The sequence below is a fragment of the Vigna radiata genome, unplaced genomic scaffold (assembly GCF_000741045.1).
Source record: "Vigna radiata var. radiata cultivar VC1973A unplaced genomic scaffold, Vradiata_ver6 scaffold_570, whole genome shotgun sequence".
Classification (NCBI taxonomy): Eukaryota; Viridiplantae; Streptophyta; class Magnoliopsida; order Fabales; family Fabaceae; genus Vigna; species Vigna radiata.
Window position 1 is genome coordinate 1 of NW_014542565.1, and position 20,227 is coordinate 20,227.

Below are 20,227 nucleotides of genomic sequence, written 5' to 3' on the forward strand. Positions count from 1 at the left end.
TATTATTAGTATTAGTATTGTTATTATTAGTATTATTATTAATATTATTATTATTATTATTATTATTATTATTATTATTATTATTATTAGTATTATTATTATTATTATTAATATTATTATAAGTATTATTATTATTATTATTATTATTATTATTATTATTATTATTATTATTATTATTATTATTATTATTATTATTATTATTGTGACATCCTAAAAATTATAAGCTAAGTATAATATATCAGGACATAGCATTATAGTAAGACGAAGCAGTTAAAGGATGTACATAAGATTATAATATTTACAATCATCCAAAAGAGCTATAAAATTATAAACTTTAAGTACATAAGAAGTCTCTCAAAATAATGGAAAAGATCTAAGAGTAATGATATAAACTAGGTGCTGCATATAAGCTACAAGTTTTTCAAAATATAGAAATAAGTATAATAGAAAGAGCCTAAGAGTTAGTGACTGGGTCATCTCCCTCCAAAGCATGCTCGAGGGGTACATCCTCTACCTCTGCTCACATCCAAAGGATTGGATGATCATCGCAAGGAAGAAGGCAAACACATACAACACATATAAATGCAAGGGTAAGCTAGGTTGAAAAGCATGCAAGATAAGTCCAAATTCTAACTAACATATACTTAACAGTATGCATACAAGCAAGCAAATAGACATTCTATTAGATTATACATTAAATGGAATTAACTATCATGTTATACAATCACACACACAACATGCAAAGACCCTAACACAATACAGACTAAGATCGAACGCATTTTGTTGATACCAATGACCGACCGTGTTATTTGACCATTTGGACTAGTATGAAATGTCAAGTTCCAGGGGTTTGTGCACTTGTGGTGGCCTCTACTGCTTTGCAAAGCCATTGCCAACAGGTTTCACCCTTACCACACACAAGTGTAAGTCCATCCAAACTCATCTTGGCCCATAAATGGAGACACCCAAGACTAGGACATCCTGCTATTCTCACCACACGACTCATCACTCTCTAATTGAGCATGAATAGTCATTAGAATGTCAGGATAAACCCTATAAGGACACTCCGGCCATTCGTACGGTCAATCACAACAAGCTACAGTGGCACCACCATGTAACCTCCCTTGAGGATTGTTAACGGATTGGCAAGCGTACCAAATCGTTCAAGTAATAATAAAATGGTAAGTCCAAGTATCGTTTCCCAAGAGACTCGAAAGGCCTTATCTTTCGTGCGAATTAAGATCTTAAGACTTGAAAATAAAAATTAATTAATTGGGTATGAGAACAAAATATAAACATGCAAAAGAGATTGATTCAATTGACGAGAAGAAAACAATGGATGAATGAAGTTGTTGGGGGTTTACAATTTCATCTAATCCACTCTCTCTTATTTACTCCTCTTGATTAATTAGCTTGATTATCTAATTATCATGCAACTTTCTTGGCCTACCCTTAACCCGATCCCTCGGCGAAAAGAGCCCATTACTAATTACTGGTTTGCTATCCCTAGCCTCCCCTAGTAATTAATAATGCATTATAGAACAAAAGTGACAAACAATTGATCGTCCTACCCCTATCCCTAGGTGGTATTGCTTAATCAAGGAATTACTCACCAGTTCATGACAGTACTGTACGTCCCTGTATCAATAAAGACAAACAATAGTTATCGAATGAGTTAAACGATAAAAGCATTAAGCACAGATGAGAACCCAACAATTAATAATCAACACATATGAAAATCATATAAATTAATCAAGAGTTTCAATAGAAGAGAGTATCAAAAGATTACATTGTTTTCCCCAACAACAATAAGGTTTAGTTCACCATAGTCATGGTGAATCTAGATGAAAAGTGGATGGAGAATGGAAAAGCAAACCCTAGATAAGAAGAAATGGAGCCTAAGCATCCAAGAGATCCTCTCCAGAGAGTGAAATTAGGTCTGGCCGCCCCCTTCTGTCAAAAGAATGAGATTGAAATCGCAATAGGGTTATTTAAAGTTGAGGAGCGTCACAGAAAACAGGCCCAAGCCCAGCAGACAACCGCCCGACGCCACACTTATTCCGCCCGGCGGTTTCCCTCAAGCTGCGCTACCGCCTAACGGTAGGGGTCTACCGCCCGGCGGTTTGCCTCTAATTGCAAATCCGCCCAGCGTCCATGCCTGGTGCCAACTCCTCGCACTGGACCGCCCAACGGTGTAATTTGCCGCCGGGCGGTGCGTCGACTCTTAATTTCTTCATTTTTCTTCCCTTTTCTTGAGTCTAAGACCTTCATCTTCAACTCCATTCTTCACTTTCCCAAAATACAAAACAATGCAAAACAAGCATAATATCGCTAAAAATAGCTTTTGACTCTTTACAGACTCATTTATTGAGTTTTGCTTGATTATAAGCTCATTCTAAGCAGTAAATGGAGTAATTCGATCTAAATTGACATATGAAAATAACTGTTTTTCAACTGTTAACAACAACCCCAAACTTAGAACTTTGCTTGTCCTTAAGCAAACAAAACAAAATAGAGCTTGGCTTTATACTATTTCATCCAATGATTCAACATTCCTAAAGTACATGACAAACACTACTTAATTTCAAATTCTCAGTGAAATCAAATTAAGATGCATGCATGCTTTCAATTCAGAGATTGCACAATAAATGTTACACATTATGAATGACCAGTCCACTGAGCAAAAATGCACTTATGAAAATTAACAATTCATATCAAGCAAGTGTTTCACTCAATCACTCAAGTGTTTAGGGTAACACTCCAACTCTCTATCATTCACAAGTCACAAGAAATAACATTGTCATTCATCTCAAACAATAAATCATCTTTACATGCAAATGCCATCAAAAGGATTTTTCCAAGGCTTGTAATGAGGTTGGGTTAACAAGAAAAATTGGTTTTTCTGAAAAACAAAATCCTTGAGTTAAGAGAGCTATCATAATATTCAACATTTAAGCACAACTCTCTTCCTCACCAATCTCTCTCATTCCCAACTTTTTCCCTTTTTCTTTTTCATTGAGCTCATCTTCATGCTTTTTCTTATTTTTTTTTCTCATGCATTTTTCTTTTTCAACAATTGAGCTCAATACTTCTTAATAGCTTTCCAATTTCCCCCATGCAACCCCAAACTTGAACCTTTTCATCACATACAGTTAAGCTCATCCCAACTCAAGGTAAAGAATTTCAAGACAAGGGTTCATATCCTGTTTAAGGCTAAGGTTCAAAAAGGGTATAATATTTTAAGCTCTGTGGGTGAAAATTTGGCTAGAGAAGGGCTTTCAAAAATGGCCTTGATCATATGACATGCACATGCAATTCAATCAATCATCAAGATGAAGGCAATATCATTCATGCTTTCCTGTGAACAATTCATATAATCATAAAAACTCTGGAGCTCAATACCTCACACAACATGCTTTCTCACACAATATTCATACATACACCCTGCTTAGCATCATAATCACAATCATAATTTACTATACACCTGTTTCACCGAATATCAACATGCAACACAACCCAATTATTGTCCACATCCAATCATAATCATATAAGCTCATCATGCAAATTAGTCAGTCAAACATTGTCAGAAAAGTATATAGGCCAAGCATACACACTAAAAAATAAAGTTCAACCTATTCTAAAAAAATTTAAAATTCAAAAGTAAAAGAGAGAAAACTAGGTTGCCTCCTAGCAACGCTTGTTTAATGTCACGAGCCTGACCCAAACCTTTCTAGCACTTGTCAGTAAGTGCAAATCTTTCCAACACCCTTTAGTAGGTGTACTTTCCTGTATCCTTCAGTAGATACCTAAATCTTCTAGCATCCCTCAATAGATGCTATCCCAATAGCATTCATCAGTAAACACAGTTAGTGACATCCATCAGTAAATGTCTAACCATATAGCATCCATCAGTAGATGTTATCATTACTGCCATCAGAAGCAGCGCATAACCCAAAAAAAATAAAAAAAATAAAAAAAATCAAATAAGATAAAATAAAATAAAATAAAATGAATTAAAATAAAATAAAATAAAATAAAATAAAATAGAATAAAAGAAAATCAAATAAAATCAAATAAAATCAAATAAAATCAAATAGAATCAAATCAAATAAAATCAAAACGAAATAAAAGATAAAAAAAAATTCAGAAATTGGGTTGCCTCCCAGCAAGCGCTCTTTTAACGTCATTAGCTTGACCCGGTAGAGTTCAAACACCCATCAGTAGGTGTTGATACTCCCTTTTAATTTCTTTTTCTTCTTTCTACTGAATTTCTTTAGAAAATTAAGAACTCCAAGCCCCTGTTTCCATGTTTCAATCATAAGAACTTTAATCTCGAATTTCTTGAAGATCTCCATGAAGCTCAAAAATTTATTTTCCTTCCTATGATATTTCTTTTCATGAGGAAGGGTTTTTCACATGATCTTTTCTTTTTACCTCTCTTCCTCTTTTTCTCTCTCCTCTTTTCTCTCAATTTTCCTCTTTTCTCTTTTCTTCTTTTCTTCTTTATTTTTGAATATTTTTTCTTTTTGCTCAACCACTGCTTTTTCTTTCTCCTCATCTTTCTCTCCCTCACTCAACCTTTCTGCTTCATCTTCCTCTATTTTCTCCTCTTTTATCTTTTCCACTTCTCTCTCCACCTTCTCCTCATCAACAACCTCATCAATTTGTGTCTCCAAATTCCTAAAGGTAACTTCATATCTCTTGGAATCACACCTCTCTAGAAATTTGTCGAACTTTTCATTCAAGCTTTTGACTTGTTCCGTCACATCAGCTAAACATGCCTTGAATTGAATATCCATAAAACCAATTCAACATATGCTATTTTTTCAATATACCAATAATTTAGTCACAAGTATCCACCTAAATACTACAATTAGTGGTCTCTTTCCTATCACGGCCTACAAAATGAAAGCTATATATTCTTGTCAGTTTTGCTCTATCAAAATAAACATGAAGCAAGAAATACATCACATGTTCTGAACCTGCCTTCTTTCAAAATGAGCCTCGAGCAACCTTTCAATAAAACTATCAAACTTGTAATCAGTAGGTAACTAGTAACTGGTAACTAACCAGGAGTTATCCTCTAATTAAAAACAATGAGTTTACCAATAATACATCAAACGAGCAGCCTGTTATAGTACAGATCATGTCATTAACAGGTAGGTTGAGAACTTCATGCTTGCAATCAGATGATCTGCTGCCTTTAATTTTAAACCATTTAACAGCACATTCTTGATGTATCAGTGCAAGTGCACCTTTAAAGCCACACTCCATTTAAGAGTATTAGCACATTTCTCTCATTTTAGCATACAAATTCTGCAGACAGATTTTCTTGAGGAATATCTTCCCTTCAGATGCACAAGATGGATGATGATAGAACTTAATCTGCAGACAAGAAAGTGAAATTAACAAATGATATGGTGGAGAAAAACTAATGCTTAACATGAATGAATAAAGGTAAGTAGGGTTATTCATGGATCAAGGTCAGAATAAAATAATTGCAATAAAACAGAAAGAGTTCAAGAATAGTATAAACATATATCTTCTAGGTGATAGACAAATAAAATTAATGGAAATAGAACCACACTAAGTTTTGTATCCAATACCACGCTTTAAAAGGACATGCCTCAATGCATATGTAATTTGAATTAAAAAAAAGATGGCAACTGGGAATTGTGTTCAAGTCACTAGCCTAGAACTCAAATTTAGATTTTGAGACTGCAAGAATGTTCTGGTTTATTGATTAATCAATGGGGTAACAGCTCATTTTTCAGAATAAAGCATATGGAGTTTTATCTGGCAAACCACAAGAATACTTTTGAAGTTACAATCTACAGAAGAGGGCATTTCAAGTTCAACAGTGTCATATTTAAACACAGACAGACGCTTCTATAAAATTAATAGATCATAAACATTAGAATAGAAAAATATAATGCAGAAAAACCAAATCAGAAACAAAATCAGAAACTTTTATGCTATCTAGGAATGAAATTTGAGATATGAAGAATTCTCATTACAGAGTATTTATGGTCGAGTTTGTTTTATTTCAGCCAACAAAACTTGACTCAATTTTTTGTTTTTGTTTCTATGAGATCAATTATTTACCACATGCATGAGAGACTATGTTGTTAAGAGGCAAAAATAATTACATTTTGTTTGATATGCAAGTAATAATGTTCATTCAGTGGAGTTAATCTGACGAATAAGTTCAGTTCGAATAGAATTAGGCCACTGTTTTCTTCTAATTTGTACCTCCATCGTGTCTCAAACTGTAAACACACTTTGATTATTGTTTTTCAATAATAACTTATATAGAAAAGTGATGTTGAACTTATTGTTTGTTGNCATCACTTCCATGTCTAAAGCTTTCCATTAATAATTTTACTAATGATTATTAAACAAGAGATTGTCTCATCCTGAACCTAAAAAGGATCAATATCTCCATTAATAATTTCGTACAGAGCCTTTTATACATTACAAANNCGTNGATTAATTTTTCATCACTAATTTTTATCAAATCACCATCAGCAACTAACAATACTGTGCCTCTAGCTTATAATACATCCACATAAAAGGAACGGGGTTGTAAACAATCATAGATATCAACATTTAGAAAACATATAGACAACTCAAATAGTAGTCCTTCTAAAGGACAAAAGAAAATAAACAGCTAAAGCTGCAACCAATCATAAATATGTTCGAAATATAACTTTTTATAATTACTGATATCTTCTAACAATAAAAAAAAAATATATTTTGTGCCTCTGGCAATTTATAGAGAAGAGAACATTCTATCAAGTTAAGCTTCAGCAGAACTAACCTAATCAACCAAAGACAGAAGAATTGGCAGTACTACATTGTATATTGTCAGTAATATCTTGGAAAAGTAAATATATACAGAAGTTAGTGATTAGGACTATACACTCCTACCACGAACCTAGAATTCTTATAATTTTAGCCTTCCTGAGAAATAAAAATGAAAATATGTCTAAATTTCCATTTAAATCATCCCTTAAGGAGAAAATAGACATTTAAACTAAATGCAACATAAGACAGTATCCAAAACATTGCATTGAAAAGAAATGGATGAATTACATATCATGCACGACGTTTACTCAAACGCCATGAATTTGGCTCGTGGTATCTATCATAAAGTGACTCAATTCGCTCTTGACGCTTTCGCTTGCTCATCTTTGTAGGATCTGCTACTTTGAAAAATATTGGAGCCAGTTCAACAAGCCATTTGGGGTCTATGACAGTCACCTCACGGATATACTCCTTAGTTGTCATCACAAGCTCATGATATATGACCCAGTCTGGCTGCCTCTGGAACAAAGCAGAACTTGGATGGATATACACAGGTTGGTTCTCAACTAGAGTTCTGTATCCTTCCTGGGGATCCTTTCTGGCAGCGTGAAAAAAGAATCCAGAAGTGATAGCCTTCCTTACTTTGGTGAAGTTTTTTCCAGCACTTACAACATCCAATTTGTACCTGAATATCCATACAAGTGATTTAGATTGCAATTTAATATGATATAAATAATAATGCAAGAAACTCTAGTCAACACAATAACTATCAACCACAATAAAATGTTGCTTACAACAAGAACATGAAGCCTAAAGTCAAAATACTTAAGGTATCCCTTAGATAAAGAGAATAATTTCCAATTTTCTCAATACAAAGAAGATAATACCAAAACAAAAACATTTATAAAACCATTGGGAACTTGAATAATTCTGCATGGTAGAAACACAAAGCAACATAGCAAACAAAATGTTTAAAAGAATAGATAGATATCATACTTATCCATAATGGTGAGAAGTTGTTTCCTGACATCCTCTTCTCAACGATCTAGATTGCACAAAATTCTCAAAACACCAGGGCCCAGAAAAATTCTTGGCTTTCCAAGCCTCATAAACAACAAGTAGTGTCAGATGATCACCCTCTGGCTGGAAAAACTTTGCCCTCTTCTGATCTGCTTGGGCTTGATTTTCCCTTGGCCTGTAAAAAATATTACCAGTCTGGATCATGGGAATTATGGTTAAAATCTCATCACTGCATCCAAGGTCGACGCTGGCAAGCAACATCATGGACAAAGGTGGATCCAAAGGAAATTCTGCCATTTTCCTCCCCAATTTGGTCAGAAGGCCCTCTTCATCCAATGCTCCTAGACTGTAAAGCTGCTCCATGGCAGAAATCAGTGCTTGAGGTGATGGTGGATCCATAAAATCAAAGGACAGTAGATCATTTATCCCCATTACTTTCATATTAAGTGTAGTCATCCCCAGATTTATCCTTTGAATCTCAGGAATTGTAGTGGGAGACATCTCATTACTGTATGCATTCTCAGTGTAAAGGCGATAACACTTCCCAGGTCCAGTAGACCCTGCACGTCCAGCTCTTTGTTTGGCTGATGCTTGTGAAATTGGAGTTATTACCAAAGAATCAAGACCTTGCTTTGGGTTATAAACATTTTGCTTAGCAAATCCAGGATCAATTACATAAAATATCCCATCAATAGTCAAAGAAGCCTCGGCAATGTTAGTAGCCACAACCACTTTCCTTTTCCCTGGAGGAGCAGGTTCAAATATCCTAGACTGCATTTCACTGGGAAAGGCACTATAAACCGGTAAAATGATCAGCTCTGAAACATTCTTACCTAATCCCTTCATTCTCTCGTATAGAGATTGGCAAGCAAAATCAATCTCCTCTCGCCCAGTCAAAAAGAGAAGAATCCCTTCTGCCGTAATCCCTTCTATCATCTTTCATCATCTCTATCTCTTCCTCTTCTGCGATGATCTCTTCTATCATCTTCATCATACCTATCTCTGCGCCTATCTCTTCTATTTCTATCTCTGTACCCATCATCTTCCTCAATTTGCTCACTCTGCTTCTCCCTTGCCTCAGATTCTATCTCATTCCGAAGCTCCTTGGCCCGGTCCCTATCGTCTGCGATGGCCAGAGCCTTGAACTTGGTCTTGCCGTTGACACTCTCTTTCTCCTTTTTCAATTCCTTCGGCTTGGGAGGAAGAATCGCGTGAATAATAGTGAGGAGCGTTCGGACAAAGTAATGCGGCATTTCCGCACCATTCTCCTTCAATTTCACGTCAAATTCCTCAACATTCTCCGATGACCGACCCAACTCAGTGATGAACTCCGCCAGAACTTTGTCGCCGGTGTGGGACTTCAACTCGGTGCACACCTTCGACACAAGAGACAAATATTCCAACTTCTTCAATCCAGGATTATCTACCGCCATCTATCGGAACCCTAAATATTCGTCAAAATTCGTTGAGCTCAAAACAAACAAGAGCTGAAACGAAGGCTCGGTCTATTTCGCTGATGCAAAATTGATTATGACGTAGAATGTAGGGTTCAGAAGAACGTGGTAAATTGTAGGTTGTTTTATGAATAATAAGGTGAGGGGAATATTATATATATAAACTTAAATTTTAATTTAGCTTAATAATATTTATTTTAACTTTGATAGCAATAAAATAGAAATTATTATTTTTAATTTTTTATTTATTTAAAAATAATATTATTTTATTTAGTTAATATAAAAATAAATTAATTATTTTTATTTTGAGTTAGTTACCTTTTAATTTTAACTTTTATTATTTATATTTGGTTTAATTCTATGTGTGTCACTCTTATATTATACTATATTATATTATATTATATTATATTATATATATATATATATATATATATATATATATATATATTTATTTAGATCTTATATTAGGGAAAAGATTGTACATAATATTTGTAATTTTTTTCGTCCAACTGGTATTGATATTAGAAAAATACATTATTTTTATATCTTTTTACATAATTGAAAAAAGAGTATCAATTAAAAGACTTTAAAAGTTTGATAATGAATAAGTATATTTTTAAAGTTGAACAAAATTACATATGATTAAGACAATGGACTAAATTATATGAAAATTTTCCAAATCAATATTGCAGTTTTATAAAATATAAGAATTACAATTATAATTACTAAAATAAAAAATATTAAATAATTAAACAGGATTTTTTTAAAGAAAATACAACTTTAACAGAAAGATATAACCTTAAAAAATAATTAAATGAAAACTTTAATTTGGATAAAAGAATGATGTGTGTGTGTTTTATTTTATTTTATAATTTTTCACGTCATATTTTATAATCCAAAACTTCTTAATACTTTGATAATGAAAAGGAATTTTATTTACTTTTTACTTTTTTTTTTAATCATATTATTACTAGTTTTTATAGAGTTTGTGAGAATACGTTGACAAGAGAGTATTATTACATGTAGAAAGAGATCATAATTATTCTCTTTAAAGCAATCGAAACATTTCAAGTAAACATAATGTTAGAAATAAAAAATTTCTTTTTTGAAACTTTACTCAATTATTAATATTTGTTTATCAATTTGTTCTTAAAGTTACGAATGTAATCATTGTCGATAAATAATTTGAAACGTATGGTGTTTCAATCTAATGAAAGTTAGTTGTTTTAAAACAATTATATATGAAAATGATATACTTAAAATACATAGGTTTAATAAAATTCCAAGTCTTTCATAAATTTAGGCAATTTAGTTCTTATTAAATTTGTTTGTCTATTGAGTACTCAAAATGTTCATATTTTTGTTTTTGTAATTTGCTTGTGTAGGCAAGTGGTTATTGTTTTGTATCTTAAAACAATTAAGGTTATGTAGTTATGTTAGTATTTAATATTTGATTTAATATTTGATATCTTGTTAGGTTTTAAGATTTTGTCTGTTATTATTTTTGTTTATTTAGATTTTAAGATTTTGTTTGTTATTATTTCTGTTTGTTATTATTTTGTGTATATAGCTGATAGATTAGATAGAATTATAACTAATTCTGTTATAATCTTGATGTATAAATATTTGCATCTGCATTATGCAGAATCAAGATTTGGAAATTTTTTAAAGTCTTTGTTTCTGAGACTCAGGGGCTGGAAATCACTCTTTATAATCCCAAATGACCACTGTCAAAATGTTTGTCCGAACAATTTTCGAATTTGTTGGGTTTTAAAGAAATCCAAATTTCGTGGTGAGACTTGGCTATGTTGGTGCTCGATTCCAAGATTTGGAAATTTTTCAAAAACTGGTTTTTGAGACTTAGGTACTTTCTTCTTCTTCCTCGTCTTCCTCTTCTTGTTCTTCCTCTTCCTCTAGTAAAAGCAAATAGAGATGAAGAGATGAAGATGTCGGTGTTGTATTATCTTGGTAGATGTCCTTCTAGGAGGTTAGGCCAACCATGAAGAAGAAGGTATGAAAAAGTCTAAAAGAAGACAATTTCATAAGGGGAGAACTCAAGAAAAGGGAAGTCTTGGAATTTTGGCAAAATGATTTTACATTCAATCAAGTTCTAAGGATTAAAAAAAGTGTCTCTCCTTTTATAGGTAATAAAGAAGGCTAGAGTAATGGTATACTTAGAAGCCTTTCCATCATTTAATGAGGAGAAAATGAGGAACTTAAACATTAAATGAAGAGCCTAAGCATTAAATGAGGAGCCTTATGCTTTGTAACTAACTTAGTCAAAGCATTTAATGCAAAGACTCCTTCCAACTAACTCCTTCCAAAACCCATTTATGACCCAATTTTTAGCTCTTAAAGCCATTAAACCTTATAAACAAAGCTAAACAAGGTGTCTTGGTCAAATACAAGGCCTAAAAATAAGCTATATTACATAATTACAAAAGGTGTTTTAAGATATAGCAGAAAACCAAAATGTGATCTTCCACAACAGTAGAATACTTGAAGCTCCATTTTTTTCTTACATCAACGACCAATGTCTTTTAAGGCTTAAGGGAAATCAAGAACAAGCTTGAAAGTCCTTCTTCTTTTTCCAATCTCCTAGCCTAAGCTTAAGTCGATGCTCCTTTCATGGATCTTCGTTTCGTTCCCAAAATGGATTCCATCATCTTCTTCTTCTTGTTTTTTTTTATTAATGGATCTTCTATTTTTATCAATGAATTTTTCAGAACACAACAAGCATCATATTTTTTGTACAAGTCATATTCAAAAACAAGGCTAATTCAAGTGGTGTATGTAGGAAATCCTAAGGAATCAAATGATCGTTTGACAACTAAAAAAATGACTCAATGGAAACCTAATACTGAGAACTTTTTTAGGAACTAATAACAAGTATGAATACACTCATAAAACTCAAAGAAAACCCAAAAACACCCAAAACATAAAAATATGAAATTTCACGCTGGAATTGGACAACTCTGACCTTTGCTCAATGTTTTATCCATAAATTTTTCTATAGAGCTCGAAATGAGACTATTCTTTTTTCCTGGGAAATAGACTCATATATCTTTCATTTGACATATAAAACGTAGCATTTAGACCTATGGTCTAGTTGCAATTATTTTTTGAAAATCGAGTTCCGAAAATGGGTAGGTTTGAAGTTTTAAATGTTTTCAATTTTTCTTTCAAGTTCAACAAATATGTGATGACATATATGGATATACAAGACTTAGGAAAAAACAATAAGATCATAAAATCAAATCAAATGACTCAAAAGATGATCCAAACCCATGACACAAACCCATAAACTCTACACGCATACAAATAGAAAAAGTGGAAATCCTAGGCACAACATGGATGATTCAAGAAGAACAATTAATTTGAATCAATATTTCAAGACATACAACAAATACTCATGACTCAAAAAACATATTAGACATGTTGGAAAAGATGAGACAACAAGGAATTCACAGGAACAAAAATGGGTAAGAAGAAATGGGTAAGAACTTTGAAGACACTTATCTCTTGAAGACTTCCAAGATAGTGACCATATGATGGAGATTGCTTTGAGGAGACTACTTCAACATGAAATGATCTCCATGATGAGTTGACGAAGCTTCTTCAAAGAGGTTGACTCCATGATGATCAATGAAAGTAGAGAAGCAAATAGAGATGAAGAGATGAAGATGTTGGTGTTGTATGGTCTTGGTATATGTCCTTCTTGAAGGAGAAGGTATGAAGAAGTCTAAAAGAAGACAATTTCATAAGGTGAGAACTCAAGAATAGAAGTCCTCAAATTTTAGCAAAAGGACTTTACATTCAATAAAGTTCTAAGGATTAAAAAAAGGTGTCTCTTCTTTTATAGGTGAAGGAGAAGGCTAGAGTACATGGTATACTTAGGAGCCTTTCCATCACTTAATGAGGAGTCTCATCATTAAATGAGGAGCCTAAGCATTAAATGAAGAGCCTAAGCATTAAATGAAGAGCCTAAGAATTAAATGTGAGGAGCCTTATGCTCTGTAACTAACTTAGTCAAAACATTTAATGCAAAGGCTCTTTACAACTAACTCCTTCAAAAACCCATTTATAACCCATTTTTTAACTCTGAAAGTCATGAAATACTCATGACTCAAAAAACATATTAGACATGTTGAAAAAGATGAGATACTTATCATTTAATCAAGTTCTAAAGATTAAATAAAAGATGTCCATTTTTTTATAGGTGAAGGAGAAGGCTAGAGTACATGGTATACTTAGGAGCCTTTCCATCATTTAATGAGGAGCCTCATCATTAAATGAGGAGCCTAAGCATTAAATGAAGAACCTAAGCATTAAATGAGAAGGAGCTTAAACATTAAATGTGAGGAGCCTTATGCAATGCTCATTGCAACTAACTAATTCCAAAACCCATTTTTAACTCTTAAAGCCATCAAACCTTCTAAACAAAGAACAAAGTGTCTTGGCCAAATACAAAACCTAAAAATAAGCTATATTACATATTTACAAAAAGTGTTTTAAGATAAAGAAGAAGACCAAAATGTGATCCTCCACAAGAGTAGAATCCTTGAAGCTCCATCTTTTAAAGAGAAAAGGTTAATGAATTTCTTTAAAAAAAAATGTATTTAAAAGCCATGCTGTGTGTCAGCACCAGCTGTAATATATATATATATATATATATATATATATATATATATATATATATATATATATATATATATATATATATATATATATATACTAAAATCTATAATACTAAAAAAATTTAAAAATTGACATTAAAATATGTTTTTAATAATAAAAATAATAATATAACGATGATATATTTTGATTAATTACAACTATTTTATTATTAAAGAGAGAAATAATGATATAATGATGATATATAATGACAGAGAGAAAAATATCTAGAGATTAATTTCAACCTTTAAAATCTAACACCATATATTTATTAATATATAAATATAAGTTATAAGTTTTTCTCATTTCAATTGTTACAAAATCTTCTAAGACGATACATGAAGACTCAAGACAATTTTTTAATTAATTTATTTTATGTTTTGCATCAAATCTTATGCATCATGCATATAAAATTTGTTACATCCAAAATTTATTATAAAATTTATTATAAAGTCAAAAATTATAAGATGTAAATATTTTTTATGCTTACATTAGACCTTCATTATGAAATAATTAATGTTACTTATAATAAAATTATGATTAACAACAACCTTTAAACTTAAAAAAAAAATATGTATTTTAAGGAACATAACCAACCATCTCTTTTTATTATTAATAAGTTATATTTTATTATTTTTTTTATGTTGTGGATTGTTCTGGTTAAAATTTAGATTAAACCATTCTCTTAGGTTACATATATAAACCGCCTCACTTCTTTATTTCTTCTTCACTTCTTTCTTCTTACAAATATAAACCATGCCTTTGTGAAGGTAGAACGGCCCCATTCCTTTCTTTCCCTCTCTTCCGCCTTCTATTTTCATCTTCTATTTTCATCTTCTATTTTCATCTTCTATTTTCATCTTAGGTACTAACCTTTTTCTTTCTCTCTTCTTCTTCTTGATTTTTTTTTTCAATTTTTTTTTTCTTTTTTTTAGGCTGGGTTGAGTGTGGGGAACGAGAGAATGGGTAAGGTAAGGAGAAGAATCGAAGGATGTCTTACAAGAACCCGTGTCTATTTTCCTTAACCAAGAAGGTGCACAAAGAGGAGCAAAAGCACGATCTTTTCATAATCATAAGCCCACTTATGATGTTACGAGCAAGGGTTTGGTTGATGGTTCTTTTGAACAGTGCTGTTTGGTTTCTTAATAAACATCCAAGAATTGTCTTGGAGTTCTCTTGTAAAGTCTGGGTAGCTATCAGATTATTTATTTAATAACTGGATTTTTCATATTTGCTGCATTGCTTTTATAATAGTTACAGTTCTTGGAAGATGCTATCAATCTTGCCCACAAGTTTCTTTGACTTCTAAGTCATATAATTTCTTTGGTTTCTGTAGGTTGACAGTTCTAGTTCTTTCCTCAATCAACTTATCTAGATACAACAGAAGCAACTGACTGCTGCCAGTGCATTCAACAGACAATTGAAATGCTTTAGAGAACGTGTTTCTACTCTGGGGAATTTTTACCGTCGTTCAGTAAATCAAAGGTGCATATGTTGGTTTTCTGCTGTAGATTTCTTTGAATTTGCAGAAGTACCTACTCTCTTCTGATTCATGAAAACATGATTACAGGAATCATTGGATTGTTACCTAATTGGGAGGTCCAAAGCTGTGACTGCACTGACTTCTTCCTTGCATCCTTGCATTGTTACTCAAGAAATGAAGCTGCTGGTTTCTGAAAACTTCAACACCATTTGGGATTTTAAGGGTCGTTTTCTTGAACTACAGGTGCAAGATTTTCAAGAGCAAGATTCGAATAGGAGTACAGTTAGAGAAGTTCTGATCCAACATTTTCTAGAAATAACTCACAAGGTACTTGATATTTTGACTTATTCTTGTCAAAACCTAGTATTTTGAAATTGAAAATTGGGGAATAAAAAGATTTTTTCTTCAGGCAAAATTATTCGAGGATGAGTTTACAACAGCAAGACAGGGAAATTTTGGTGAAAAAGTTCTATCTGGAGATATATTTTGTAAAAGAAACTCTGTGGAGCTTAATGCCAGGTTCAATGAAGCCCTTATGTCTATATATCAGCATCTTGCATCTGTATTGCAGAGTTTATGTTTTCCAAGCAATATTCCTATGGTTGATGAGTCCATGGAAAAAATTGTTTCATGTGAATCACTATTTGAGTCATTTGTTACAAATCTTAGCTTGGACACATTATGTAAGGATCTTTGGGAAGTTGTTTCTTCTGGGGTAAGCTTTTCTCTTTGCAAGTTGTTTTAGTATTCTTTGTTACTGTATAATTAATTGGACAATACCTTTTCTCTGTAGAAAATGTTAGTGAATTCTTGTGACGATAACGTGATTACCAATTTGTTATAGCTATTGATGATTCACTTAGTATGTCAGATTATGGTGATGTTGCTATTGAAGCTTTGGTTACTGTATGTCGTGCCGTTTCTCAATTGGAAATGGGAAGCTTGGCTGTTGCTAGTTTTGGAACAAAAGGAAACATAAAGTTGTTGCACGACTTTGAGAGGCTGGTGTTAAGGTTAGCAAGATAATAACTTGACTTATAATTTGATTCTTTTTATTAAAATCACTGTGCATCTGTGAAATATGCTTATGAGAGGATCTAAGTCTAATTTAGGTTTAACTTTTTGTTTGGATGAGGAGCAGATGATATCCAATTTGACAATCGAACAAGAGAACACGATTGCTGATGAGCCAGTTGTTGACCTATTAAAGTACCTGACTAACAAACTGGATACTGCAGTTGTAAAAGCACGACTTCCATCTGGACATAACCTACTACAGCACCTAGTTTTGATAATTGCAGATGGTCGGTTTCATGAAAAGGTACTCGATAAAAAAATTGCTTTTATACTTTTTTTTCTTTTGTCCTATAATATGTATTCTTAACTGGTGACCTCATTTTTCCCTCATCATCAACTTTAATATTTTCAGGAGAATTTAAAACGGTGTGTTAGAGATGTATCAACTGGTCTTTTGAGGGTATTAATATTATTATTATTATTTTTATTATTATTTTTATTATTATTACTATTATTATTATTATTCTTATTATTATTATTATTCTTATTATTACTTTTATTATTCTTATTATTATTCTTATTCTTATTCTTATTATTATTATTTTTATTCTTATTATTATTGTTATTATTTTTATTATTCTTATTATTGTTATTATTTTTATTATTCTTATTATTGTTATTATTTTTATTATTCTTCTTATTATTATTATTATTAAAAAACACGAAACGAGTAAAATATTTATTTTTCGTTCATATTAAATATTAAAATTACATATTTCTTTCTTGGATATTTTAATCTTTGCCAATAATTTTCTTAAAATAAGTTAAATAAAACACCATTGACCTCATTAATACGAGTGTACTTTAATGCTCTAGTGGGTCTAGAAAGTATGTAAATTAGGCATATGTAGGTGTAAAAAAGACTATTTTAGTCGGTTTTAATGAAAACTAAATATTTAATAGGTGTTTTATTTTAATATCAAGAAGTTTCTTGTAATTAAATAATGTATTAAAATAACACTTTTTGTTACCATAAAATCAGATAAACAAAGTCCATAAAATCCAGAAATTTCATTGCTAAAAAGTTATTCCTCCTTTTCCCCTCTCGGTTATTCTCGCACTTCTTTGCATCCTATCTCTAATCTCTATTTGCACACAGGCTTTTCCTCTTTCTTTCTTGTTTTTCTTCTTTCATATACGAAAAATTGCAACAAATAACAACCGTTTACAACAAACAACTAAGTTTTCATCAATCTTTCTTTGCTTTCTTTTATTTTTAACTTTTTTGGTCACTCTTGGGTTAGGCCAAGAAACCCAAAAAGGAGTCGCGAGAAGTGAGAAACTCTTGTTTCATTCTTGTTCTCCATCACCAGCCGAGAGTTCACCCTTTCTCATCTTCTTTTCTCTTTGTTTTACTTCTTCTGCTTCGAAAATGCAAACCCTAACAGTGGAATTCTACTTCTACTCTAAAGATTTTACTTCTTCACCCAATTACCCTGTTACCATCTTAATTGCAGAGCAACCATTTTATCTGTCTTTGCTTTGTTTACAGGGAGAGAAACTTGTCCTGTTGTTTCTGAAGGTTAGTATATTCTCTTCATTCTCACCATTTTAATTTTGATTAATTTGGATTGTATGACACAATTGTCTATTTTTCATCAAATTTGAACTGTTGTTGTTTCTTCTATGTATAATTGTTTTATCCAACGTGGCTTTAGTAATACCTCATTGTCTATTTTTCATCAAATTTGTACTGTTGGTGTTTCTTCTATGTATGATTGTTTTATCCAGTGCGGCTTTAGTAATACTCCATATCTGAGACTGCAATTAATGCATTGTATCATGATTTTACTTTTGAACTAATTTTGAAATGCCGTTTTTTAGTCTGTATATGTTAATCAGGTTTACTCTGCAGAGATGGTTACCTATCAAGTAGTAATATATTTTAAAGTTTTTAAGATGATTGTTTGGATTTGAGATGAAATATCAGATTATTTAAACATGTTTAATATCTTATATTTAGAGTTCATATTTACTATATTTAGAGAAAACATTACTAATATCTCTATCTATATACTTAGTGACTTTCTTTTCTTAATAGTATTTTTAAGAGTTTATACTAATATACTAATATTTATAAATTCTGAATTTGTTTTCAGACCCTATATCATCATCATCATTTAGATAAATATTTCCTTTGTTTGATTGAACTCTTAATTAATGTAGTGACGTGAATGTTAGAAATTGTAAAAAAGTGTTTCATCCTCGTTTTGTCAGTATATGTTAGGGTTTTTGCAGCTTCGTCCTCTGCATTCTCTGTGTTACACACAAAACTGTGCATTTCACCTCCAAAATCGATGGCGTATTATTACTCTAGACTCGATTTCTTTTGCCATTTGTGTGGGACAACGCTAATTGTTCCTTCGAGTGAGTACGCCCAATGTTGTTTGTGCAAAACTCTCTAAGACATACAAGGTTAAGCCCTATTTTTACTGTGGTGACGTGTTCTCGAATTTTCTTAGTTGTATATTATGTATAACTCTCTCCAATTGACTAACGGACTATGGTTGTGTTCAGATATTCGTGATAAGGAAATAAGTTACACAATTACTGCTGAGGTATGTTTTATTTCTGTTATCTCCCATGACTGTGAATTATTATTATTATAGTTTACATGCCAGTGTTCATGGACTTACTTATGGTGCTTCATGCACTTCTTTTAAAAGAAAAATGAACATGTCTTCTTCCTCCGTGACTTCACACATGACTCACGAATTCATGACAGACTTTCTGTACCTTTTTTTTTTGTGTAAGTGTAATTAAATAACCGTCTTATTGTGTGTTTGCATGGGCTCATTGTGAAGAAATAATAATCTGTTTTTGTGAACTTTCTAAGAGAGTGTTTGGAAAATAATTGATTATATCCTTAGAAGCAGTTGTTTTTGTGTACCCTCTTAGGCCTACCTTGATTTTCTTTGTCCTGGTGGGAATTGGTGAAAAGACCATGATGGTATTGGAGTTTCTTTTTTCTTTCTTTTGTTTAAAACTAATGTTAGACATCACTATACCTTTTGATATCTCAGCTATGTTGTTGTAATGCCAATAATTTAACAGATCAATTGGTAGTATTGCATTAAAGTAACAGAAGAACATTCAAGTTTATGTATACACTATTAGTTCTCATGTTACTGGAATTTGATTAGTGTAGCCATAGTGAAATTGGACCTGGTAAGATCAATGCAGCAATGATAGACGCAGTTGTCAACTTTTGATGCAGACGCAGCTGTCAACTTTTGATGGAGAGCTGATGAGGCTAAGGCAGAGAACACATGGAGCAAAACCAAAAACAATAAGCCCTTTCTCTANCTTTCTTTTCTATTATAGTGATAAATTTTTTTTATTAGCTTGCTTAGTCTTAGACAGTATAGTAAGTAGTAGAATAGAAAATATGCTCTTTTATATAAAAATTAAAAAGATTAATTTTGATTTGTGGCCAATTTGAAAGAGTTCTTTTTAGTTTTGTAGTTTTAGTTTTTTTTTTGTGTTTTTCCTAATTTTGTTCTGTACATGTCTTGTTCAATTTGTGTTTTCTCAATTCCATTTTTTTTGTATAACTCTGATTTCTATGCTGTTTTCATTTTAGGAACCTTCCTCACTCACACATTGAGGACAATGTGTCTCTTAAGTGTGGGGTGAGAAGGTATAGATTTAAGTACCTGTTGTTACTGTAAAATACGTTTGTTAGTATGAGTTTTATAGTAAAAATAGGCGT

At 31.9% G+C, this 20,227-nt stretch overlaps 1 long non-coding RNA gene and 1 pseudogene across 8 annotated transcripts; one reads left to right on the plus strand and one right to left on the minus strand.

Annotated features, from left to right (window-relative positions):
• Positions 1-6,751: 6,751 nt before the first annotated feature.
• On the minus strand, positions 6,752-9,392 carry LOC106780421 (annotated as a pseudogene).
• A 5,247-nt stretch (positions 9,393-14,639) lies between these two features.
• Positions 14,640-19,939, plus strand: LOC106780422. Of its 8 annotated transcripts, none has more exons than XR_002666556.1 (9): positions 14,640-14,725; positions 14,891-15,144; positions 15,292-15,440; positions 15,526-15,765; positions 15,848-16,451; positions 16,580-16,759; positions 18,008-18,930; positions 19,033-19,073; positions 19,733-19,939. It is a non-coding gene; the product is annotated as an uncharacterized LOC106780422 (long non-coding RNA). The 8 variants fall into 8 exon arrangements; XR_002666560.1 differs by having other exon boundaries at positions 18,008-18,037; positions 18,733-19,073; XR_002666561.1 differs by having other exon boundaries at positions 18,008-18,037; positions 18,743-19,073.
• Positions 19,940-20,227: the final 288 nt, after the last annotated feature.